Source organism: Anolis carolinensis, chromosome 3 (genome assembly GCF_035594765.1).
Source record: "Anolis carolinensis isolate JA03-04 chromosome 3, rAnoCar3.1.pri, whole genome shotgun sequence".
Lineage (NCBI taxonomy): Eukaryota > Metazoa > Chordata > Lepidosauria > Squamata > Dactyloidae > Anolis > Anolis carolinensis.
Window position 1 is genome coordinate 172,987,908 of NC_085843.1, and position 27,307 is coordinate 173,015,214.

Here is a 27,307-nt window from a genome sequence, read left to right on the forward strand (position 1 = left end):
CCTTGAAGTGACTGGCTTGACCTTGAAGGAACTGGGGGCAGAGACGGCCGACAGGGAGCTCTGGCGTGGACTGGTCCATGAGATCACAAAGAGTCAAAAACGACTGAATGAGTGAGACAACGACAATGTGAGGCTTGCAACACATTTCCAAGGAAAAGAAATGTGCATATTGATAAATCCTGAAACAAATGTGTACCTATTGATACATCCCTGAGCATAAATGTGTACACTTCAAAGAAGTTTACCACCATGCCTGCTCAGTGGATAACATACTTTTGAAAAAGTATATATTAGAACAATCTATACAAACTCCTTCACATATAGCAAACAAAACTACAAATGATTTCTTGTGCTGGAAGATAAAAGGTTTCATAACCCAATATGCAGTTCAGAAGGAATGGAAATAGTGTTTGAGCACTAAAAAATGCAACACAATGAAATTGATCAATTATCACATCTGAGGAGAGTAACAAGGAGGGTCCAAGTTCCAGTTCTCAGTACCTATAGATCTGCCTATAAAACGGACCTGTCTGTAGCAGAACCAGTTATTTCAACAAAAACACAAGTAGCAGGTCCCTTACAAGTTCTCCAAGTTTTGGTGGTAAATGAAGATATTAGAAATTACTTTCTTTTAACCAAGAATAATATCTTCTAGACCCATGCTTCTCATGTTTATTTTTAAATCATGGATGGACTGTTTGCAGTTTTGTGTCAATAGCCATCAAAATGCCATTTCATGTTTGCTGTACAAAATTTTTATTGTTCAAGGTTTTCTATGTTAAAAAAGGAGCCCCTAGTGGTGCAGGGGTTAAACCACTGAGCTGCTGAACTTGCTGAGTGGAAGGTTGGTAGTTCCAATCTGGGAAGTGGGGTGAGCTCCTGCTGTTAGCCCCTGTTTCTGCCAACCTAGAAGTTAGAAAACATGCAAATGTGAGTAGATCAATAGTTACCGCTCCAGCGGGAAAGTAACAGTGCTCCATGCAATCATGCTGATCACATGACCTTGGAGGTGTCTACAGACAATGCCGGCTCTTTGGCTTAGAAATGGAAATGAGCACCAACCCCAGTTGGGCACTAAATATAAAAATGTAAACAATAATGGTCTAATACATTTGTAGTACACAATGTGTATATTATAGTACCATATATATATCACGTTATGCAAATCAACACTGAGTTCTCTGAAATCATATAGGATTTCAACAAAATACCATTTTTCTACATATATCAGAACAATAAAGTAAATATACAAGTCTTTGCAGTCACTGAAAGATTTCCTTTGAGCTTAAACTGAATTAAACTTGGGTTGGAACTTAAAAGTCTCAGTCAAAAAACCAAACTGTTTAAAGTCTCATAAGGAATTCAAATAACTGTACCAATGAAGTCCAAAATATATGCTATCTCTGAGATATATAGTGTAACAAAAGTAGAAAGAGAATTGTTGTTAATCTAGGAGACTAAATGGACGGTTTCATCTTGGATAACAGAGGATATGTAGTTGTTAACATCGTTTACGACTGGTTTTCCCGGGTATCCATCCAGTTTCGGTTACCCTTCATCAAGTAAGCAACGATATATTTCTCAGTTCTTTTTGTTATGTCAATATATATGGAGGCTCTGCTTCAGGTATTGTGTTTTCAGTAAGTGTCTGTGCACTGTTGTTGGTCTTGTGTTGCGCATTTTTTTACCACGACTAAACTTAATGTCAGGGAAAAACCTTTACTTTATATTTTAAAAAACCAACAAGATTTAGTTTTTTTGCATAAACACCACAATTTGAATGTCGAACAATTCTATTTCCCAGTGCAGTTTCCAGGGAAGTACGCTTAGTTCAAAGGAGAAGCTGTCTTCTTTGAGGAAAGCAATTCAGTTTTCTGGGAAGGCTACAAAGCTTCCCATCATTGTGGGAAATAAATATACCAAATGTACTGACTGAAACAATGAGACAAAAATGTTCCACCCTTTTTGGCATTTTTCAGAACTCAAAAAATTGATATTGACTGAACTGGAATCTGAATTTACATACTCTGAAAGTTGAAATGGAATATCATCCCTCATTGCACCAGAGATGAAGGCTACCCAAAGATTTGGAGAACAGTAATTTGATGTATGTGGCTTTGTCCCCCAACCAAAAAAAATGCAAAAGGAATCAAGAAGAATGATTATGGAAATACAGTTGCTGAAACTCCCATATTCTATCTGAAATAGTTGCCTCACTCTGCTCCTGCCTGTATTTGGTACAAAGGAATTTATCTTCCAAAAATGAACTTGTGTGGAAAAATGAGTCTATCATATCACTTCATAACATAATTTCACTTGACCCACATTGGTGTGAAAAGAAAAGAATGAACAGCATGTAATTAATTTCGCTTCCCTTCCTCTCTTTTTCTGGATTCAATTTCTAGTCTGTCCATGAAACTATAAAACTAGTTAGATTAATCTCTCCTTTTCTCACTTTCTTTATCCAAGATACTGGAGTGTGGAATGACAACTCTTATTTTTATTTATTTACTCAAAAAGAAAACCTGTTGGGACTTTTTTGAGCTATTGCTGCAGTAATTAGAGTTTTCATATTGGCACAGACAGGAAATTATTTACCTGTCAAGACTGTCGTGCCAAACTCTCTGCATGCTGCGATAAACATGTACCCAGCCTCTGGAAAAAAATAGCAAGGATTTTGCTGTCTATCTTGGGCTGTTCAAAGCCATGGGGAAATTATAAAAATCATAAGCTTGCCCTCTTCTTGATATTCTGAGCCTGTCATAATCTTTGTTGAAGTATACAAGCCCCCATTGAGGCATTTCATTGTGTTTGAAAGGTTGTGGAAAGTTCATCTGTGAACAGCAACACAACACTCTTGTCACATTGACCTATCTGCATCTTGTTAATCTCCAAACAAGTTTTGTGTGTGTGTGTGTGTGTGTGTTTTGCATGTGTATATATATGCATGTGTGTGTGTGGAACAATGAGAGAGACAGAGAGAGAAGAGAGAATCTTCTTTCTAAGAATCTCTTCAGTACAACATGGACTTCAGTATGTTTTCCAAAAATAAGAATTTCTGTGAATTGGATATTCTCGCTGAAATATCCATTTCAATCCTTCTGTTCCGTCTCCCAGGAGTTTGACTTGCATTGTCTCATAATTGTAGGAAATAGCACCCTTTTTGCGTTTCTTTCAGGGTTGCTACAGACTCAGCAACACCCTGATAGTTAACCATCAACAGAGGTTTGTAGCCAGCCTGCAAAGTCTTTCCTGTTGTCGGCTTGCAAAAGTATCTTTTTGATCTTGAGGGCCGCCCCTTTTTCCTGGGGATAAAATCTCCATTTTGAAAAGCCCTTTTTTGCCTTCTACAAAATAGAGAAAGGAACTCAGATGTGCTTGCGTGGTCAAGCCAGGCCAGCTCAGACAAGCCATCATAAGTACTAACCTCTTGCCTTTAAAACTTGTTCTGAGTTTAGATAGGGAAAGACCTGCTCTTTCTAAAATAGCAACTCAGCACTAGGGCAGAGAATATTCTAGGATTTCTCTGCCATTGGAAGAAGCTCTAAGTACTTTGTCTCCAAGCTAGTTTTGAGTTTAGACAGGGAAAGACCTGCTCTTTCTGATATAGCAACTCAGGGTTGGGGTAAAGAGCATCCCAGGAACTATCCACCTTTGGAAGAAGTTAACCCAGCAGCCAAAAGGAAAGGTAAAAAGGAAACATCTGCATGATTTTATAAGTTGACTGTTTGTATTTGTAACCTCAGCAAATTGTGCCAAGCCTGTCAAGAACTTTGAGAAAATAAAAATCTTGTTTGATGTTCAATTTGAAGTGGCCTTAGTTGCTGGGACTCCTGAGCCTTCAAGGTAAGGCCCCCACAGTCCACCCAGCAAAGAAAGGAGCACAACTTAATTTCAACCAAAGGGTGCTTGGGTGTGACGGCACACCTTCAAAGGCTTTCTCTCAGAAATTTGCACAATAGCTTGCAATGTATTTCCTAAGACACACTTCCAGTTAAATTATATGCTTAAAAATATGCTTAGATAATAACTCTGCTTGAGTTTTTAGATCTTAAACACCCATCATCATGGACACTTTTGGTGAGAAGCCCTTTTAGTGGCTGCTCCGAGACTATGGAATTACCATATATGCTTATATATAAATTGACTTTAAGGACAGCATTTGATGTCAAAATTACAAATTTTGATATGAATCATGGATATGCCAGTGGTAACTCTGCAAAAAAAGGGGAAATCGTTAATGCTGATTTCGGGGGCCAGAAATCCCTGGCTGCTACATTATTTCCTGCAATGTATTCAAAAAGTCCAGAAGCAACATCATGGTGGAGAATGTAGAGGGAGTTGGTTCTTCTTTTAAGTTTTCAGGGGATGGACAAAGCCCTCACTATTCATCAATATACTCAGGCTGGATAATCCAGTTTTAGAATACAGATTAATAATATTGAACTGTCTGATATGGCAGTGCAAACTCAGTTCAATGCAGTTAATCTACATTCTGAGACTGGATGATATGGCAATATAGATTCAGCCTCAGAAAAGAGGATGGTCCCTCTTTTTTTGAAGGTACACTTTTTACGTTGACTCAAGAGAAGTTGAGCCAAGTTTACTGGGTTTAATTTTTGGATTAAAATTTCTAGACATATGTTGTGTATTTCTGTGAAAACCTAGTGGGCCCTCTGTCTGCTCTATTTCTCGTGGCAGATAAAGATATTTCTGCTTCCTAAAATCTGAATGTTAAGTGTATGTCTGGGCTTTCAATTCAAGTTTATTGTATTTTTATCATTACCATGATATTTTGTGATCTTTAAAAATAATTAAATGGTTTTCATGTGATTGTTAATTATATTTGTTGTTATCTATTCTTTTAACTGTATTGTATTTCAGTTCAGCTTTTTCTCATATTGGAGGGAAAGTAGTATACAAATAAATTCAATGCACAAATAGATTATGGAAAAATGCATACAGAAACAATGATATTTAATGTAGTAGTGTAATAAAACCCACATTCTCAAAACTGAGCTGGGAAGGAAAAAAGATGACTCTGAGATGTATAGCTTTCAGTTTGTTGAATCCTTAGAATGGACAGACATTAGTACCGTGTTAGCTACCAGGCCACAGGGGATTTGATATGACTTGCTCAAATATTGCCCAAAACCCCTGTGATAAAAACAGCTTAGAATCACCATAGGTCAATAATAATAATAATAATAATAATAATAATAATAATAATAATAATAATAATAATTTTATATTTATACCCCGCCCCATCTCCCCGAAGGGACTCGGGGCGGCTTACATGGGGCCTTGTCCGATACAACAATATAATAACAATAACAAAACAATAGCACAATTATCCCAACAATAAAAACATCAGCATCAATAAAACAGTCATTAAAATCAACATGCAGCATAAAATGTTAAAAACAGGAGACTAATTCATAGATCTAGGCCAAAGTGCAGAATATTCCGAAATGGGGAGAGGTAGTTTCACAACTAAAATGGATAATAAAGTGCAATGTAATAATGGCAACGCATCAACAATGGAGCTATTTTAGAATGGGCAGATAAATCAAACCCTCAACAATTAAGCATCAAAGGCCTTTTGGAAGAGCCAGGTTTTTAGGCACTTCCGGAAGGAGAGGAGGGTAGGGGCCTGAGGCACACAATAAAAAGTAGAACATAGGAAGCCTCAGTCCATTTTTTTTTCAATATTGGGATCCCAGCTTGGGTTTTTACCCAATACATACCTGAAAAAATGAATTAGTACTTCTGGTAGTCTTCACCATGTTTTTCTTTTAAAAGAGAGCACAATACCCATCCCATGTCTTTTTTTCCTCATGACAAAATATATTTTCAAATAAAGCTGGGAGAAGACTTCTCCCAGTTTTATTTGAAAATATATTTTGTCATGAGAGGGAAAAAAAAGACATGCAATGACAAAGGGTGCTCACCAATGCATCGTCTTCATCATGGAAAGAAGTGACAAGTGGAGTGCCGCAGGGCTCCGTCCTGGGCCCGGTTCTGTCCAACAGTTACTTAGCATGACAAATAGTGAAAATTGATGCTTGAAAGCTTAACAGTTTTAACATTTTGCTGGTGTAGCTCTCCTCGCGTAACTTTAGTAGTTTTCTTTCTTTTAAAAGAGTATGTTTATTTTACTTTTGAAGTCAATTTCAACTTTGTCTTCTCATTCCATGTAAAAGTAAGTGTCACTGTTTTTCAATCCTTTGAGTCAATAACAGTATTAGGAGAATGTCATATATGCAGTCAGCTCTTTTTTTGTTGCCCGAAAGAGAAGCAAATGTTTTCTCCTTCCTTTGCTCCATCCGCAGTTTCTCCAGTTCCCTTTTGCAACCAAAAGTGGAAATGAAGAGTTGAAACAGCAAACAATGGGTTGAACGAGAGGCACGTTTTTATTGCCAGTGTCGCGCGCGCTGTCAGACACTTTTACTAACTATCCCTTGCAGGACACACAGGAAACAAAACAACTTAAACAAATACACAAAGAGGTGGTTTGGGGCAGTCTGCACATAAAGTGCGTGCATATTACTTAACTGTACAAAGATCCCACTTGGCCACCACACTTACCAAGAGATGCAACAAAAGCAAAACATTCCTATCACATGCACCAGCTGTGGCATGTTCCACTTTTTCACACAAAAACTAGTCAACTACATCTGCTCCAAATGCAGACAGATGACTCTGATGGAGCAGAGGATCCAACAGCTCGAGCACCGTATTAGGACCCTTAAGGACATTCAGGCACTCGAGCTCTTCTTGGACACTGCACAAAACGCTGCTGTAGATCTGCAGCCTGCATCACACCACCACCATGACCATGATCAGGAACCTTATGGGGAGATCAACTCAAAGGTAGACAACCCTCAGGCTTGGAAGGAGGTCACCTATAGAAGGAGACACAGGACCAGGCAGCCTCCGCAGAACTCCTCTGCTCAGCTGCATTTACACAACAGATTTGAAATTCTTACATCATTAACATACAATCAGGAAACACATCTTGTGGAGGACCACAGTTTCTTAGATACCACTCAGTGGGCCACCCTTGATCAATGCACAGGGGATAGCCCTGACGGGGACAGTGCATCACCACATTCACACTTATGTAATCATGCAAATGCTCCATCCCCAATCATAGACCAGGAGCAACAGGAACATCCTTGGGAGAGTAATGGGCTCTCGGATGTATCTCAATGGATTGTCATTGATGAATGCACTGGGGATGTTGAGGAGGAGGACAACACTTTACACCTACATGATTCACTTCAACAGGAACACTCTTCAGGGGACATACACACTGTCTTGCACAAAAAGGACCCTGTCAATCCTCAAAGGAAACAGGTCTTGGTAGTAGGTGACTCCCTCCTTAGAGGAACGGAAGCCATCATTTCCAGACCGGATGGGATGGCTCGAGAAACATGCTGCCTACCGGGGGCAAAAATACACCATATCACTCAGAGGCTCAGCAGGCTCCTAAAGCCCCATCACCCTCCCCACCTTATGTTGATTCATGTAGGAACCAATGACACTGCTAGGCATACTTTTCAAAAGATTACAAATGATTTTCGAGCTCTGGGAACAAAGCTAAAATTGTATAATGTACATGTGATCTTTTCATCCCTCCTCCCCGTTGTAGGACACGGCTCTACAAGGGCCGGAAAAATAGTACAGGTCAATAACTGGCTCAGAAAATGGTGTCAAGAGGAGCATTTTGGCTTCCTTGACCATGGTCTACTCTTCCAAGAGGATGGACTACTGGCAAGTGATGGGGTGCATCTCACACAAGTAGGAAAACATCTTTTTGCACACAGACTCACAAACCTCATCAGGCGCACTTTAATCTAGATCCACTGGGGGAGGGGAACAACAGCCTGGCAAACACTATATTACCCACGACCACAGGGAACTGCCAAAAGGCTAAATGGAGGGCTGCACAAACACAGCAAGGACCAAGTACAGAGAGCACAATAATCCCAAATAAACAGTTCGAGGGGAGGTCACAGGGGCTTACATGTCTTTACACTAATGCTCAGAGCATGGGAAATAAGCAAGACGAACTCCAACTCTTAGCACAGCACCACACATACGATGTCATAGGCATCACTGAAACCTGGTGGGATGACTCCCATCACTGGAATTTAACCATTGAGGGCTATAACCTCTTTCACAGAAATAGAACAAAGGGGAGAGGAGGGGGAGTAGCTTTATATGTCAAAAACAGTTACGTTGCAGAAGAAATGCAAGACTGTAATCCGGGAAACCAGCTTGAAAGCATCTGGATAAGAATCAAGGGAACCGGGACTCAAAAAGATCTTGTCGTGGGTGTCTACTACAGACCTCCGAGTCAGGATGAAGGACTTGATGAAGCCTTCTGTCAGCAGCTGACCAAACAGGCACAAAGAAGAGATATAGTAGTCATGGGTGATTTCAATTATCCCGATATCTGCTGGAAAACAAACTCAGCCAAGAGTACAAAGTCCAACAAATTCCTCACTTGCCTTGCAGACAATTTTATGGTCCAGAAGGTAGAAGAGGCAACAAGGGGATCAGCAACTCTTGATCTAATCTTAACAAATGTGGAAGACCTGATCAATACAGTTGAAGTGGTTGGATCCTTAGGGGCAAGTGACCATGTACTCTTGCAGTTTGCAATACAAAGGAATGCTGAAACTAAGACAAGTCAAACACACATTCTGGACTTTAAGAAAGCTGACTTCCAAAAAATGAAGGAATTACTGAGCGGCATTCCATGGATGCCAATATTAAAAAAACAAGGGAGTTAAGGATGGATGGGAGTTTTTCAAAAGTGAAATACTCAAGGCGCAAATGCAAACAGTGCCAACAAAGAAGAAAAATAAGACAAGTGCAAAGAAGCCAGAATTGATGTCCAAAGAACTTCTAACTGAGCTAAAGCTCAAAAGTGACATGCACAAGAAGTGGAAAAGGGGAAAAATCACCAAAGAAGAATTCAAACATATAGCCAACACCTGTAGGGAAAAGGTTCGTAAGGCTAAAGCGCAAAATGAGCTCAGGCTTGCCAGGGACATAAAAAACAACAAAAAAGGCTTTTTTGCTTACGTTGGTAGAAAAAGGAAGAAAAAGGAGGCGATAGGGCCACTGCAAGGAGAAGATGGGGTGATGGCGACAGGAAATAGGGAAAAGGCAGAACTGCTTAATACCTTCTTTGCCTCGGTCTTCTCACAAAAAGAAAGCCATCTTCAACCTCAGCAACATGGAATCGACGAAGGATTGGGGGAAATCCAACCCCAAATAGGGAAACAAGTTGTCCAGGAACACCTGGCCACTCTAAACGAATTCAAGTCCCTGGGCCAGAACAGCTACATCCAAGAGTATTGAAGGAACTAGCAGAAGTTATTTCAGAACCACTGGCAATTATCTTCGAGAGTTCTTGGAGAACGGGAGAAGTCCCAGCAGATTGGAGGAGGGCGAATGTGGTCCCTATCTTCAAGAAGGGAAAAAAGAACGACCCAAACAATTACCGTCCGGTCAGCCTCACGTCGATACCAGGCAAGATTCTGGAAAAGATCATTAAGGAAGTGGTCTGCGAACACTTAGAAACAAATGCCGTCATTGCTAATAGTCAACACGGATTTACCAAAAACAAGTCATGCCAGACTAATCTGATCTCCTTTTTCGATAGAGTTACGAGTTGGGTCGATACAGGGAATTCTGTGGATGTAGCGTACCTAGACTTCAGTAAGGCCTTCGACAAAGTCCCCCACGACCTTCTGGCAAACAAACTAGTAAAATGTGGGCTAGACAAAACTACGGTTAGGTGGATCTGTAATTGGCTAAGTGAACGAACCCAAAGGGTGCTCACCAATGCGTTGTCTTCATCATGGAAAGAAGTGACAAGTGGAGTGCCGCAGGGCTCCGTCCTGGGCCCGGTTCTGTTCAACATCTTTATTAACGATTTAGATGAAGGGTTAGAAGGCACGATCATCAAGTTTGCAGACGACACCAAACTGGGAGGGATAGCCAACACTCCAGAAGACAGGAGCAGAATTCAAAACGATCTTGACAGACTAGAGAGATGGGCCGAAACTAACAAAATGAAGTTCAACAGGGACAAATGCAAGATACTTCACTTTGGCAGAAAAAATGGAAATCAAAGATACAGAATGGGGGATGCCTGGCTTGACAGCAGTGTGTGCAAAAAAGACCTTGGAGTCCTCGTGGACAACAAGTTAAACATGAGTCAACAATGTGATGCGGCAGCTAAAAAAGCCAATGGGATTCTGGCCTGCATCAATAGGGGAATAGCGTCTAGATCCAGGGAAGTCATGCTCCCCCTCTATTCTGCCTTGGTCAGACCACACCTGGAATACTGTGTCCAATTTTGGGCACCGCAGTTGAAGGGAGATGTCGACAAGATGGAAAGCGTCCAGAGGAGGGCGACTAAAATGATTAAGGGTCTGGAGAACAAGCCCTGTGAGGAGCGGCTTAAAGAGCTGGGCATGTTTAGCCTGCAGAAGAGAAGGCTGAGAGGAGACATGATAGCCATGTACAAATATGTGAGGGGAAGTCATAGGGAGGAGTAAGCTTGTTTTCTGCTGCCCTGCAGACTAGGACACGGAACAATGGCTTCAAACTACAGGAAAGGAGATTCCACCTGAACATCAGGAAGAACTTCCTCACTGTGAGGGCTGTTCGACAGTGGAACTCTCTCCCCCGGGCCGTGGTGGAGGCTCCTTCTTTGGAGGCTTTTAAGCAGAGGCTGGATGGCCATCTGTCGGGGGTGCTTTGAATGCGATGTCCTGCTGCTTAGCAGGGGGTTGGACTGGATGGCCCATGAGGTCTCTTCCAACTCTACTATTCTATGATTCTATGACTTTGGCAATGAATTGAGTTTAGCGTTTTTCTAAGGGGATAGTGTTATGGTCCAGGAAGATCTCAAGGTAGAAGATTAGTCCAGGACTTGCCCACCTCTGACTTAGATGCTACTTATCTAGGTCAGCTGTAATCCAGGACCAAGAAGCTCTGTGGAATGTGACATTTGCCAAGAGTTCCTCTAGTATTGTGTTCTGTTTCCACTAGAGGATAGCTAAACATTTGAAAGGGTTAGCAGTGAAGTACTGAATTCCTCTCCAATCTTTGTTCCCATGATACCCAGTGACAAACCACGTATTGGTGGTTAAGAAGAAACTATACTCCCAATGGACATGCAATCATCCCAAGGGAAATAGCACAAAAACTGTTTACAAAAGTACATAAAATATTTGATTCCTCGTAAAAGGATATATGGCAATGCTCCATATTGTTCAACAAGGAGATGCATTGTATGTGGCTTGTGGATTTTTACCAAACAGCCCTCTAGGGAAATTATTAATTTGTCCTCCTGCTCCAAAGGATGCTGTTAAGTCATTGTGAAACCACAGGTGATCTCAGTAATAGCCATATTATGTTTTGCTCAACCTACTGGATGCTATAACAAAAGGTAATTTTCAAACCCTCCATTCACCAAGCATTGAGCTTTTAATCCCAACACATGATTCTGTTCATTGTATATACATTGGGATTGATTTTGCTAAATGCAAAGGAACAAAACTGTAAATAATGGGTTTCAAAGCCTCTTCATATAAACAGCATGGAATAAACGAGTTTTTCTTAAAGAAGGGTTGAACATTCCTTAGAAAGAAAATTTGACAATGTGCAAAGAATCTTCTCTATGAAAAAAGATGATATTGACTGAAGTATATACCTTTCCCATTAGCACACATTTTATAGGATTGGGGTTGCCTTTCATACAAGATTTTCTTACTTTGTGGTTCTTCTTCACAATGAGCTGTAATCTGGAAGATAAAAAGGAATATTCAAATAGCAAAAAGAGACTGATGCAGGCCCTGGTCACTGCCCTTTCCAGAACAAAGGCAGGCAGTGGCTGTGAATGAGCTTTTTTCATATGGAGCATGCAGTTTTGATTCTGAACATCTATGGCAAAATATTCTGTGGTTGGTATCCTAACGTACAAGGGCTGGATTAGGAGCCTAATAAAACCATTCTCATTAACAACAAAGATTAACTGATTGTGTTAACTGGCACCTGTTTCTACAATCGTTCCTTCTGCATTGCTGCCTGGTAGGGGTGTGCAAAATTTTAAATTCAATTTTTGGATAAAAATTGTCAGATCTGTGCATAGGTAGGTAATGGTAGCTAAAGGTTTTCCCCTGACATTAAGTCCAGTCATGTCCGACTCTAGGGGTTGGTGCTCATTTCCTTTACTATGCAAAGAGCCAGCCTTGTCCGCAGACACCTCCAAGGTCATGTGGCCGGCAAGACTGCATGGAGTGCTGTTACCTTCACGTCGGAGCGGTACCTATTTATCTACTCACATTTGCATGCTTTCGAACTGCTGGGTTGGCAGAAGCTGGGGTTAGCAGCGGGTGCTCACTCCGCTCCCTGGATTTGAACCTATGACCTTTCGGTCCACAAGTTCAGCAGCTCAGCGCTTTAACACACCCTATGAATCAATATTGGAAACATGCAGGAAAGGGGGGGGGGATTTAAGAATAAAACACTCACTAATAATTTTTGTTAAGATTCTGTAAAATTCGGATACCTCCCAAGGTCAGTTTAATTTTCAGTATAAGTATTAAGCAACTTTGGTAAAGCCTAGAAAACAAAGTGTTTTAAAAACAAATCATTTTTTTAGCTCAATTGCCAAAAGCAAAGGCACTGGGGGCAGGATTGGCAAAGTTAATGGGTGAGGGCCTTAGAACACAGCATTCTTAGAAATGTAGTTTGGAAAGGCGAGGCCCCCTGTGGCAAGGAATGCAAAAAGCCCTGCTCTAAACTACATTTCCCAGAATGCAGTGATCAGCACCTGAAGTCCCAATGACACCAGCCGATAGTCAGTCCAATAATAATAAATAATATTATTGAATCTGCAAAGATGTTCACTACAGCCTCCCTTCTCTGGTGGCATGTCTTGTTTCACATCTTAAAAACCCAGGGTAAGCAAGGGGATAGAGGTATCTTGGCATCTTCCTAAGTCCTGAGATGGAAAGGAGAATAACAATTCATCTCTGCTGTGTTGTGCTTCAAGGTATTTAAAAAGCAGTAACAGATTCAACCATTTGTCAAGTGTCTCCAAGACATCAAGAAGTGCTCTTCTAGTTCTCTCAGATATCAATAAAGGTGCAAGTTTGGTTTGATGCTGCCATCAGTGAATGGATTGATGTCTCTGTGGAGCTTTTGAAATGAACAAGATAGTTGATGTTCTCTGTTTCCAGTGACTTTATTGCTCCCTGTGTTCTCCCTTTTATTTTATTTTCTTAATTCCACATGTTTCCAGTAAAAACTATATATGGTAGGAAAGTTAAAAAACATTAAAGGAAAAAAAATATTTAGAACAGTTAACATATATATATATATATATATATATATATATATATATATATATATATGATGTAAAATAAAAAGTATAAGAGGCTTCATTCAAAGTACAGTAGAGTCCCACTTATCCAACATACACTTATCCAACATTCTGGATTATCCAACGCAATCTGCCTTTTAAGAGTCAATGTTTTTATAGTCAATGTTTTCAATACATTGTGATATTTTGGTGCTAAATTCGTAAATACAGTAATTACTACATAGCATTACTGCGTATTGAACTACTTTTCCTGTCAAATTTGTTGTATAACATGATGTTTTTGGTGCTTAATTTGTAAAATCATAACCTAATTTAATGTTTAATAGGCTTTTCCTTAATCCCTCCTTATTATTACATATTCACTTTTCCAACGTTCTGTCGGCCCGTTTATGTTGGATAAGTGAGACTTTACTTTATTATTTATTTATTTATTTACAGTATTTATATTCCGCCCTTCTCACCCTGAAGGGGACTCAGGGCAGATCACATTATATATACATATAGGGCAAACATTCAATGCCCATCAACACATCGAACCGAGACAGAGACAGACAGACAGACAGACGCAGAGGCAATTTAACCTTCTCTTGAGGGGATGTTCAATTCTGGCCACAGGGGGGAGCAGCTGCTTCATTATCCACTCTGACGGCACTTCCTCACTTCCTCATTCCAACGTTATAAATTAGTTAAACTTGCCTCCCCACTTTTATAAGTGGTACCTTATTTCCTATTCAATAGATGCAACTATCTTTCGGGTTGCTAGGTCAGCAATGAGCAGGGGCTATATTTTATTTTTAATTGACGGGTGCTCACCCTGCCACGGGCTGGCCTCGAACTCATGACCTCATGGTCAGAGTGATTTATTGCAGCAGCTGCTCACCAGCCTGCGCCACAGCCCGGCCCCTTTATGTGCTTCTGCCACATTCAATTCAAACCTGAAGGTTCATTTGAAGGTTGTGTTGGCAGGACTGCTGACTTGAAGGTTGGGTTGCTGACCTGAAGGTTGCTGGTTCAAATCCAGGGAAAGTGCGGATGAGCTTCCTCTGTCAGCTCCAGCTCCCCATGTGGAGACATGAGAGAAGCCTCCAACAAGAATGGTAAAAACATCAAAACATCTGAGCGTCCTCTGAGCAATGTCCTTGCAGACAGCCAATTTTCTCACACCAGAAGTGACTTGTAGTTTCTCAAGTAGCTCCTGACACACAAAAAATTAAACAAAAAAGGTCTTTGCCTGCTGGTGAAAAAGACAAAAAGAAGTAGGCTTCGGTGAGAAGGTTCTAACAAGGTGGGAGCAGTCGCTGAGAAAGCTCTATCCCATAACTTCACCAACTGTACCTGTGAGGCTACTGAGATGCACAGAAAGCCCTCTCCTAAGGATCTTAAGGTTTGGGCAGATTTAGTAAAGGTAAAGGGTTCCCCTGACGTTAAGTCCAGTCATGACTGACTCTGGGGGTTGGTGCTGATCTCCATTTCTAAGCCGAAGAGCCGGCATTGTCCATAGACATCTCCAGGTCATGTGGCTGGCATGACTGCATGGAACGCCGTTACCTTCCCGCCGGAGCGGTACCTATTGATCTACTCACATTTGCATGTTTTCAAACTGCTAGGTTGGCAGGAGCTGGGGCTAACAGCGAGCGTTCATTCCGCTCCCGGGATTTGAACCTGGGACCTTTTGGTCTGCAAGTTCAGAAGCTCAGCGCTTTAACTCACTGAGCCACCAGGGCCCCCCCTGGTTTACATAGGAAGATATAGGACCTCTTCACACATGCCTGCAGAATCACTACAAATCCTGGCAATTTCAGTGGTGCCCATCAGAGGGCGCGGGGAACCCATCGGCCCACACCCCACATTGCCTGACTCAACCACGTCCCCATCCCATAGAGGGAAGCATCCAACACTCGGCTTCCCCCCATTGATCCAAGGCAACATGAGAAGCCTCCTGTGTTGCTGCCATGACAGCATGTGCTGGTTTTCCTTCTCCTTTACAACAGAGCTCCGCTGGAATTTGCAGTGCATTATGTTGTAAAGGAGAAGGTGAACTGGTGCATGCCACCGATTTTACCCTTATCTGATAAGATTGATAGTCTTTCTCTCTATTTCACAATGAGTCTTCTAAATAGAGAGTTTGATCATTCCTTTACATTTAATTGAGCAAGTCATTGGCTAAAAAACAAATGATGAATTTTTTATTTGATCTGTGCACCCAGCTTTTCCAAAGCCTCCAGTTCTTTTGAGCAACTATAGGACAGGAATCACATTCATCTAACTCATCCTACTATTAGAGATGCAGTAATGAGAACAGGTTCCAGGTTCAAGTCCCGGGAGCGGCGTGAGTGGACGCTGTTAGCTCCAGCTCCTGCCAACCTAGCAGTTCGAAAACATGCAAATGTGAGTAGATCAATAGGTACCACTCCAGCGGGAAGGTAACAGCGCTCCATGCAGTCATGCCAGCCACATGACCTTGGAGGTGTCTATGGACAACGCCGGCTCTTCGGCTTAGAAATGGAGATGAGCACCACACTCCAGAGTCAGACATGACTGGACTTAACGTCAGGGGAAACCTTTACCTTTACCTGAATGAGAACATGCTTATTACAAAGTAAGCTTTACATAGCACTAGCGTTTTATTCTTATGTGATTGTGCAGGGAATTCCATCTAACCTATGTACTTCAAAAATTAAAGGGTTAAAAGAGCTTCAATCTGGTTTGTGATTTTATCACATGCAAGGAATTTCATAAACAAGGAACATTCAAATGTATAAACAAAAATGGCAGAAAACAGAATTCTTGATGTAGTCTAGTTCTTCCTAATGATTGGATTTAGGCCAGGATGGAAACTCTGCAGCCATCCAGATGCTGTTAGGCAGCGACTCAAAACATTTCTCACCGTGAGCTTTGCTGGCTAAGACTTTTGGGAGTTACAGTCCTAAAAGGTCTGGAGGACTGCGCAATTACCATTCTTCATTTTGGCAAAACCTTCGTAAGACTAAGGATTCTTTCCAAGGCAATACAACCCCTTAACTGAATTTCATTAGTGACCCAGAAAGACATGCTTTCTGGGCCCAATTGCATTTGCAAAGAGAAGTGGCTGCTTTTTAAAAATGAAGTTTCTTGTTTGATTTGGATGGAAAGGGGAATTCAACATCTTAATAAGATGCTGTTCTTCTCAAAAAACATTTCTTGGCTGTTTATTTTTGTCAGCAGTGCTGCATCCTTGAGGTTTCATCCTTTTAATTAAACCATACAATCACAGAGGCTCCCAAGCAAATAAACTTTAACATCCATTAGACATTCAGTTGATATAAATAAAAAAACTGGATGAATATTATTTTAATGCTTTCAAAGAATAGTGAGCCAAGGCAAATCTCCAGGGAGATGACAAATGATTATCAACATACTTAGATGAATATTTACTCTATTTATTAATAACATCTCATCCAAATTATAGTGGATTACATATAACTAAAGGCTCCAGACATTTAATATCCAGTCTTCTGTTCTGGATTTATTAATGGTTGACTTTTCTGACTCTTGTTATAGGAAAGGATCACAAAACCCTTTTAATTTTCTACCGCACCAAAATGGAGTATCAATCAAAATATGGTTACCTCTACCAAATTAAAACATTCTACCAAGTTATTTAATTTATAAACCCTTTTATGCAGGACTTATGAAGGACTAAATCTAATCCAAAAACGTTTCTAGGTCTAGATGGGCTCTTGGTAATGTTATCACATTATTATACAAAACCACTGTACCCAACTATGATTCTTCCCATACCAAATACTGTAGCCTCTCATTGAGCATGGTGGGGGACACGGAAAGAGCCTCCCCGAAGATTGAGTAAATTCAGTCGGGCGTTCCCTGGGCAATGTTTCTTGTAAGCGGCCGATCTTTCCAAACCCAAAAGCATTGGATGAATGGCAGAAGCTGGAACTAACAGCGGGCGTTCACTCCGCTCCCAGGATTTGAACCTGCGACCTTTCGATCTGCAAGTTCAGCAGCATCAGTGCTTTAACACACTTTGCCACCGGGGCTCCTAACAGATGGTAGGTAGCTGGAGCATAAAGTGGTTCTTCTCAGCATATACTTTGGTCAAATTATTTTTTTTTCCAGAAAGAAAATAGGTATCCCCATTTACCTTCTGGTTAGCTTACTGCAGGGACCCGCCAAAACTGAGGAGGAGAGAATGAAAGAATGAAAGAAACTCCTACAGGACACCCTCAAACATGGTACAGCCCCGATCGTGACTTAGGAGGCTTCCATCCGCAGTCTCAGCTGAACAGAATGCAGATACAGATGTTGCCAAGTCTAATTTTGGCATCTCCCCCACAGTGAGTTTAATAATTTTTTCATTATCTACTTATACCAACCCCACATATCTCAACAACAGCACTATTCAGAACAGTTACAGCCAAGGCAGAGTGGAGGTGCAAGGGGTGTCTGCATGAGCCCTTCCTTCCATTTCTCTTGAACCCTTCCCAAAGAATTCCTGCATCTTCCTTAATGGGTGTCCTGGCTGTGGCAGTGTTTGAATTAGGATTCAGTTGCCCTTTTAGTCAGCTTCTTACTTGATATAGGAGAGAACAGTTTACCCTGTTGCTTCCTCTAGAGAGCAAAATTATTTGGACAGCTCTGAGATTGCATAGATTAGCAAGTTTCTGTAAGTTATCAAATCCTAGCACTCCTTCACACTATACGTATAGCATCTGCACTCTATACTAAATGTCATTGGTGTCCCACTGATATGTGTCCTGGGATATGTCCCTTGGGGAGGCACAAGAGACCTTGGAAGAGGATTCTAAATACTCAGTGAAACTCCAAATTTTATCATGGGCATATCACTTAAAGACATATCAAAGTGCAATAATAGTGTACTGTGAAAGGGCCCCATATTTTGAACACTCTCACATTACATGAGTGTGTATGTGTCAAAGAGAGAGCTCAAGTACATGTGTGTGAATATGTCAGTTTGAGCCATTTTCCAACTCCAGTTGAACATTTTAGTAGTTGTGAGGCTAAAGTCCTCTTTTTCATTTTAAAGGAGCAATTGAAACAAAGTATATGCTGCCACTCAAAAGAGCAGCTGAAAGGAAGAGGAGACTGGCTCATTTCAGACTATGGATTTCAACCTGAAGGAACAACTTCCTTGACTAATCAGACAGCCTGCCAGCCTATTAGCAGGTATACTCTCATGCCAAAGGGGCCAGTTAACACCGCTCCAGATTGGTTAAAACAGAGAATGGAAAAAAACACATATGCTTCAATGAGGGCTAATTTGCATATATCTGCCAAGCTGCAAGAAAAGGAGAAGGATGCCAATAAAATGGCACCATCCAAACTTGAGTCCCATCTTGGCATTAAGCCACATTCTACCGAGTGTGAATGAGTTTCTTGTGATTTAATTGCCATTCTCTCCTTAGGTAAGAAAGTTTATTTTTATTCAAAACAAGACTGTTTGCTCAAGGAGACTCTTAGGGCTTTCACGTTATCATAGAAGATAAAGAAGTTAGTTCCCAATTGCCCCATTTACCTTTCAAGATTTGGGGCTTAGGTGTCACATTGAATGAAAGAGGCTCATGCTTTACAAGTAAAAGTTTCCAGATTCAACTCCTGGTATCACTCATTTAAAAGAATTTCAGGCAGCACAACTGAGAAATGCATTACTATTCATTTGATTAATCAGTTTCATTTATTTGCTGCTAGTGGTAGCTCTGGCGTGGACTGGTCCATGAGGTCACGAAGAGTTGAAAATGACTGAACGAGTGAGACGACGGTTCCTGGTTATCTCCCTCTCATGACAGTCAGACCAGATTCAATGAGTGATGGTGTTACCTGTAACACATTATTTGAAAGGTAACAAGAGGTTGATGTTATATTTTCAAATGAATGTAACACTTGATAAAGCTGTTACTTCCCACATTCCTCATTGCCATTAAAACATTATTAGTGATAATGAGAATTTCCTGGGGGACTTTGGGCCATTTTTGGTTACACTATATTCTATAAAAGGAACCCCGGTGGCGAAGTGTGTTAAAGCGCTGAGCTGCTGAACTTGCAGACCTGGGAGCGGCTTGAGTGCCTGCTGTTAGCTCCAGCTCCTGCCAACCTAGCAGTTTGAAAACATGCAAATGTAAGTAGATCAATAGGTACCGCTCCGGCGGGAAGGTAACGGCGCTCCATGCAGTCATGCCGGCCACATGACCTTGGAGGTGTCTACGGACAACGCCGGCTCTTCAGTTTAGAAATGGAGATCAGCACCAACCCCCAGAGTCAGACATGACTGGACTTAACATCAGGGGAAACCTTTACCTTTACCTTATATTCCCCATATCTGTGGAACTGGTACCTGTGATTTCCTTGGTGTTCTAGACTGGAAGTTATTTATTTCAATAGGGTTCACTATTACCTATTGTTTGTGTATTCACATGAAGTCTGAGAATGTATTTTCCACACAGGAGTCATACTTTATTTTGCATTTTTAAATTAAGAAATAATCAACATGTAAATGTAAATACATTTTATTGTTTAGCCTATCAGTCGTATCAAAACATTTGGCAAGCACATTTAACACATACAACCCACATTACAACCAAAGTTAAAATGAACAAACTGTTAACAAGGGATCAAGATCCTGAACCAGATCAAATATCTGCATCACCCCTACAATTTACATTAATCACCTCCAAATATGCAGTTCTCAGCTGAGTTGCTTTAAATAAAAAAGGCCGTTTTGTATGTTATTTTAACATTCTGGTATACTAACTTGGGATTTTAGCCTGAACTTTGAAGGAATTCCCTAAGCACCTTATCACACTGAGAAATTACCCAGTCGTAGGGCACTTCAGCCTCTATTCAAACATGGAAAGGCACTGAGTTCATCACGAGTTAAACTATTTCTGGCTGTAATGTATAGCCCTATGTGGTTGAAAAGTGGCAGAAGTGTCATGAAAGGAGGGAACTCTGGCAATCAGCCTCATCACATTAAAAAAAATTCACCCTCATAGGACACTTAAGTCTCTTTTCTAAAATGGAGAGGCACGGAGCTCATCACATGTTCCAGAGCTGAAAAGAGGCTGAAATGTTCTGGAAGGAGGAAACTCTAAACATGGGCTAGCAATTGTGTTCAGAGCTCCTACCTCTTATGACACTTTACTCACATCTTTACAACTGACAAACAGGTGTGATGAGAACCATCCTGTTTCATTGCCCAACTATCAGCAGTCTCTTGTATCTTGTTGGGTTCTATGCAGAACAATAGGATTCCATGGAAAGCAATGGTGTTTAAAGGAGCTCACCAAATAGACTCAGCTTCTTAGAGCAAAGTTTCCCAAATGATGCTCCTCCAGAATTCCCAACCAGCTTATGAGCGGTTAGGAATTGTGGGAGCAGAAGTCCAAAACATCTGGAGGAGCACAATTTGAGAAACTCTGCTCTAAGAAGTTAAGCCTATTTTAAGTATAAGTGTCAACATTTTGGTGAGCTTCTATAACAAACTAAAATCTAGATCGCAGTCACAAGCCTATGGCCACAGATTTCACCAGCTAGTACTGAGAAAAATAGTGAGCCCTTCATTTTAATGGGGGGAGAGGTGCAAAATCCCCATTCAAGTAGAAAAATGTGAATTCTATAAAGTGTTATTTGTTCTAGGCTGGGAGATCACCTCTAAGAATCTTTAACTTCTCTAACATGGCTCCATAATCATCATTTGCCAGACGTTGGACACAGAATCATGCTGGAGAACTTACACATGCCTAGAGAAGTGTTCTCTTTAGGAATCTCTAGGTCCTCCAGTATTACACTTTGGTCAATTTTCACTGGACCTAAAGATCTCTAGAAGTAACATAATACATCCACAAATGATCAAATCTGCAACAGTTAAACATGCAAATATGGATGCCTAACTGTGCTATTTTCATATTTCAGGATATAGGAAAGAGATGAAGTTGAAGAGATTAAGGATGCTCATCTGACAAACTCTGACTAAGGTCTTCTAGAAATTGAACTATGGATTTGGGTTGTAAGGGATTTCCCCTTAGATTAAAGTATCTGTAATTTTTTTCAAAGTTTGATTCGGATGTATTCATTTGAAAAGGAAAAGACACTGCTGCCTACAGTTTCTTTCAAATTTCAGCAGACTAAATATATACATATTTATGTTAATAGTCTCACAAGCCATGAATAGGAGAAAATATTTAATGTTACTTTCCCCCTCTCTCTTGGTGGCATACCAAGGAATTCAATCACAACTTAAAAGTTTTCTACATCATTTTAACTTTATATATAGTCAGAAAATTTGTTGGTTGAGGGTTTCTTCCAGGTAGAGCAACTAAATTATTTGACTGGCATAGTCTTCCAATAAATCCATAGGAAAGGGGGGTAAAGATAAAGGTAAAGGTTTTCCCTCACGTTAAGTCTAATCGTGTCCTAATCTGGGAGTTGGTGCTCATCTCCATTTCTAAGCCGAAGGGCCAGTGTTGACCATAGATGCTTCCAAGGTCATGTGGCTGGCATGACTGCATGGAGTGCTGTTACCTTGCCACTAGAGTGGTACCTATTGATCTTCTCACAATTGCATGTTTTCAAACTGCTAGGTTGGCATGAGCTGGAGCTAACAGCGGGAGCTCACCCAGCTTCCTGGATTTGAACCACCAAGCTTTTGTGGGGTGGGTAAATTTTGATATTCGTGTCATAATGTCTGTGTTAAACAGACAAGAATACTTCAATATGCACATTTTGTGAAAGTTGAAAGAGTTTGACCAAAAAAATATACCAATGTTCATATTATGCACTTGTAAAAATCTTTTTAGGGTGTTGTTGTGGGTTTTCTGGGCTGTATGGCCATGTTCCACATCTATGACAGACATCCTCAGAGGTTGTGAGGTATATACCTCACAACCTCTGAGGATGCCTGCCATAGATGTGGGTGATGTTGGGAATGGACGAGCCGTTAAGCTCTAATTACCCTCTTTATGAGGTAAATTCCCATTAAAATAGCAGAGTAAAAATTGCAGCAGCGTGAGACTTACGCAGTATGAGTTTGGAAGGCCTCTGTGTCATCAGGAAGGCAAAGGGATGCAAAGTTAGCTTTAAAGTTTAAAAGCATTTATTGAGGTAAAAAGAAATCCATTGATGGATAGAAAAGTTTGGAGCTATCTAATCTATCCTGTTCTAATACACATAGATGGATTAAAATAACAAAGCTCTAGATAGCTACAGCTTGACTAATAGAGGACAGAGGTGCGTCCTCTCTGGAACAAACCAGGAAGCTGGAATGGCGACCAAGCCTTGTGGGTCGCTTCTTCTCTAGGGCCATAAACATTCCAAAGGCCAAATTGGGGAAGTTACTTCAAAGTCCTAGGAGAGATCATATTTCTAGAAACATCAAAGGGTGGGCTGACCTAAATAGGACGGGAAGTAGGAAACAATGGTGAATCCTATCTAGGCATGCTTTGGAAATGGAGAAAGGATTCCCTCAATCTAACTCTATCATCTATCTGACTATATTTAGACTTGAGTAGTCCAGGGTGATTCCCAACAGGTGAAACATCAGGAGAGAATGCTTCTGGAACATGGCCATACAGCCCGGAAAACACATAACAACCCTCTAATTCTGGCCATAAAAGCCTTCGACAATCTTTTTTAGGCATTTGCAAGACTGAATAATCACATACACACAGAGAGACATTTGAATGGGTACTGGCATGTAGCGGGGTGGGGGTGGGGGCTTGAGGGGCTTCAGACCCCCCCCAGAAATTCCCAGGGTGGTCCGCGAGAAGGCCTTATATTTATTATTTAAACTGTTATGTTTATTCATATCATGATCTGATCACCATGCTCAATATATCCCATATGCATAGGGGTATTGGGCTAACGATACAAAAGGTTTGCTAGGGCAGATCCTCTCTCAGTCAGACTCAGCCCCCCCCCCCCGAACCAAAATCCCAGCCCCTCCCGAACCAAAATCCTGGCTACGGGCCCGCATGGGTAGATCCTTATATTTTAAACATGTAGAGAGTTATTTCCTGCTGAGAATGACCCACAAAATAATATTTTCAAGTGGTTAGCAGAATTGGGATTGTAAATCTGGTGGGCCATGGAGTATGTCATTATGCCATCAAATCAGACCTTGTCCATGTAGAAAATCCGTATTAAAAGTATCTGAAACTTCTGACTAGAATAAGGAAAACCATCACCAAACAATCCTCAACAGATGGTGATATAACCTCTTTCAAATCTTCAATGGAGTAATCCCCACCATTCTGATTCAGAATTCTCTTGGATCCATTAAACCTAAGGCTAGCTTTGCCAGCATCTTTGCCACAATGTAATAATAACAAATAGCTCTCTTATATATGAACTGACACAAATTTGTGGTTGCAGTTGTTTCCCATTTATTCTGATTTTTAGCCACATCAGACATTCTGCTAAAAAAACCCGCTCTAATGAGCAATGAAGAATGAAGTCCACTTTTCCCATCTGCAAATGCCAGCTTTATCCATTCTGGACTTGTCCTCTCGCCCATAAACAAAGCCAGGTAAGTTATGTAATGGTATTTTGTCCATCTGTGGTCTTCATTCATTACCATCCCTAACCAGAAACTAAAATCTATTCCAAGAATGATGGAGAAAGCAATAGAATCTTTAAAGCACAAATCCTATGGCTGGAGTCCAGACCCTGCTAATTAGTGTACAGAATGCAGATAATTTTAAAAAGCCACCTAATTAAACACAATTGCCAAAGGGAGTTTCCAATCCCATAACAATATACCTGAGCTCCCTCTTTTTAGGTTTATGCTGAAATGCATTAGTATGCACTGAAAAATACACTGGGTTTGATGCCTCTTTATTGTAAAGAAAATCGCCTCAAACAAAACAGAATTTCAGAAACTGAGGAAAAGAGGGGTTCATAGGATGTTGCTCTTCAATCTGTCCTTTGCAAAATATCAGAGCGTTATTGGGATATTATTCGATTTCAAACAACTGTGCAGCCAACTCTGGCAGCTCACCTGGTTCTTTTTTAGACAGCAAAGGGGGAAAAATGGAGAGGCCCCTAAAGGCTCTAAGCTAAGTAATTACCTTCAGATATCTGAAAGTGGATTGTTGTCAGTTCTCTGCTTCTCTCCTTGATGGCTGGTGATTTGTACCTGTCAACAAAACAGCATCAGCAGGTGCCGCGAGGTTGAGTGCCAGCAGTAGATTGGAATTGTGACAACACCCATTTTGGTACCTGTTTGATTGGTAATTTCATCAGAGTGCTGCAAAGAAAAATGTTAAAATAATATGTGTACGTGCGAAAGTAGGGGAATGCGGTTTAAGGATTGTGCCTTAGGTTGCAAATGAAGGTCTTTCAAGTTATTGTAGTGACATCTTTGCACCATCCTGCTGATTGGCTTATAAAATTTCACCATAGTTTCAATGACCTCGGGCATGGTAAACAGAGGATTATCAATGCAGATTTAAAACAAAAGATGATACAATGTCAGGTGGTCTTAATATTAATTGGTGTCTGGACAAACAGTTGATTGAAAGATATAAAATGGAAAGACCGTTAGGTGGTTTTTTATAACAGAATTTGAGTCACAATGATGTGCAAATAATGGTCATGATTGGTAAAATGTGTAGGTTATTATTGAAAATAGTGATGGAACAACAAAAGAAGAAATGCATGGTTAAATGGGTGCAAACTTTTATTTTCAACATTAAATTAGAGAAATGAAGGATTTTAAATGTACAGTATTAAATAGAAGTGTGCAAAAATTGTAAAAAAATGGATATTGTAAGAAATTGTAAGTTTTGTAACTCGAAAGCCTTTCCGAAGCATTAGTGTGGCCCACTCCAAAAACTTAAGGATCAAAGCTGACTCCCATACTTTTTCTTTACTGTTTTGTAAAGCTCGGAAATCTCCCAGACAGTTTCATTCAGTGCAATGCAAGAAAGCAAGTTGCTACTAGTGAAAGAAAGCATAAGAAAAGCTAAAGCTACAATACCTGCCTCCTTTGTCTTTCCTCTCTCTGTAAATTAATGGCTTCTCTGCTTGAAGACTTCATGGTGGCTTGCTTTTTGGTGTGAAGACAGGAGGCCTTGCATTTTGGGAACAACACAGAACTTGGGAAATGTGGTTTGGGAAGGGGAGCAGTCCTACGCCAAAGAATTCAAAAGGCTCTGCCCTAAACTACATTTCCCAGTATGCAACAGAATGAGAATGCACCAATCAGAAGAGGGGAAAGGAAGTTGTCCCTCCCTAAACAGTATGTTTTTATCAAAACTTTTTTTTAAATCTCTAAAATCAGTAGATGTAAGTGGGGGGAATTATCCCTGTTATCTTGTGTCATTGGATATAAAATTCAAGGAGCTAGCTCTTGTTTTTTTTTAATGCTGTTCAAAAATTGAAAATTCCCCAAAAATCTGTAAATAAGTGAAACATATGAAACTTGGGTGGGCAAAGAGTGGTACATGTGTTCTACCATTTTAGCAAGTTTCACCCCAATAGCTTTAAAAATGGGGGAGATAGGAGCCCCCGAAGTTTCCCCAATAGTAGTAATTATTGCATTAATGTGCATGCACAATTACTGTGATGAAATAGTAATGAGATTTCATTAGTCTGGTTACAGTAATAAAAATTTTCCAGTGAAACTTTAGAAACACTTTAGAAATGTTTTGTAAGTATTTTTGAACCATTTTGTTTTTCTGGATTGCACATGCCTAGTATCCAATGCCCTTATGGAGAATTTTTACACAAAGATGTTCAGATGGCATTTGGCTCCAGTAATAAATGCACAAGGAGGTAAAAAATGTTGAAAATGTGAACTCCAGGAAGTAACATTACCATATGTGCTTGGACCTATAAAAATACTAAAATATTGAAAGTACAGTAGAGTCTTACTTATTCAACATAAACGGGCCAGCAGAATGTTGGATAAGCAAATATGTTGGATAATAAGGAGGGATTAAGGAAAAGCCTATTAAACATCAAATTACATTATGATTTTACAAATTAAGCACCAAAACATCATGTTTTACAACAAATCTGACAGAAAAAGTAGTTCAATATGCAGTAATGCTATGTAGTAAGTACTGTATTTATGAATTTAGCACAAAAATATCACAATGTATTGAAAACATTGACTACAAAAATGCATTGGATAATCCAGAACGTTGGATAAGCAAGTGTTGGATAAGTGAGACTCTACTGTAGTTTTATGGTGTGGTTTAGAAGTCTCATTTTGGCTTGACCAGATAAAGATACCATGTGAGAATATATCAGAATATATTATTACAGTGGCAAGACGACTTTAGATTCAAAGTTGGAAAAGGGATGAGATTCTGTCAGTGGAAGATTGAATTGTGAAGATGTTTGACTTAGCAGAAATGGACCTTTTTGCAATTATTATAAGAGAGAGCAGCAAAAAATACTGGCAGATTTTGAGAATTAATTGCCTGTGTTTAAAATTATAAGTAGAAGTAAAAAGTGTGTGTGTGTTGGGGGGGGGGGGGAGCGGTGGTTGTTAGGTGGAAGAACTGGAATATATGGCAGTGTGAGTTTAAATAACCCAATTCAAAGCAGATATTGTGGGATTTTCTGAGTTATATGGCTGTATGGAAGGGCCCTGAGTTACAAACATTCAATTTACAAATGACTCATAGTTAAGAATGGGGGTGAGAAAACAGAAAGTGCAAGAAATCTACCCCTGGGAAGGGAAATTTGTGCCCCAAAAAGTTATCATGGGGGAAATGTGTCTCAGCTGAAGCTTTCTCATCACTCCTTGTTTCCACAACAAGACAAATTTTCTAAAAATCCAATTATCACAGGGACAGAAGATGAGGTGAAATATTCTGAACAGGGGCACAGAAAGGAAAACAAACACCCTGGGCATACCAAACCTTCTCTATG

General features: G+C 40.3%; 1 long non-coding RNA gene across 4 annotated transcripts; it reads right to left on the reverse strand.

Moving 5' to 3' along the window:
• Window positions 1-739: 739 nt before the first annotated feature.
• Window positions 740-25,683, reverse strand: LOC103279426 (uncharacterized). 4 transcript variants are annotated; one of them, XR_010004488.1, is made up of 5 exons: window positions 25,404-25,683; window positions 24,493-24,671; window positions 14,411-14,648; window positions 11,741-11,831; window positions 740-906 (listed from the first exon to the last, which is right to left on the reverse strand). It is a non-coding gene; the product is annotated as an uncharacterized LOC103279426 (long non-coding RNA). The 4 variants fall into 4 exon arrangements; XR_010004486.1 differs by having other exon boundaries at window positions 14,350-14,645; window positions 25,404-25,681; XR_010004485.1 differs by having other exon boundaries at window positions 14,350-14,648; window positions 25,404-25,680.
• Between the last annotated feature and the right edge of the window lie 1,624 nt (window positions 25,684-27,307).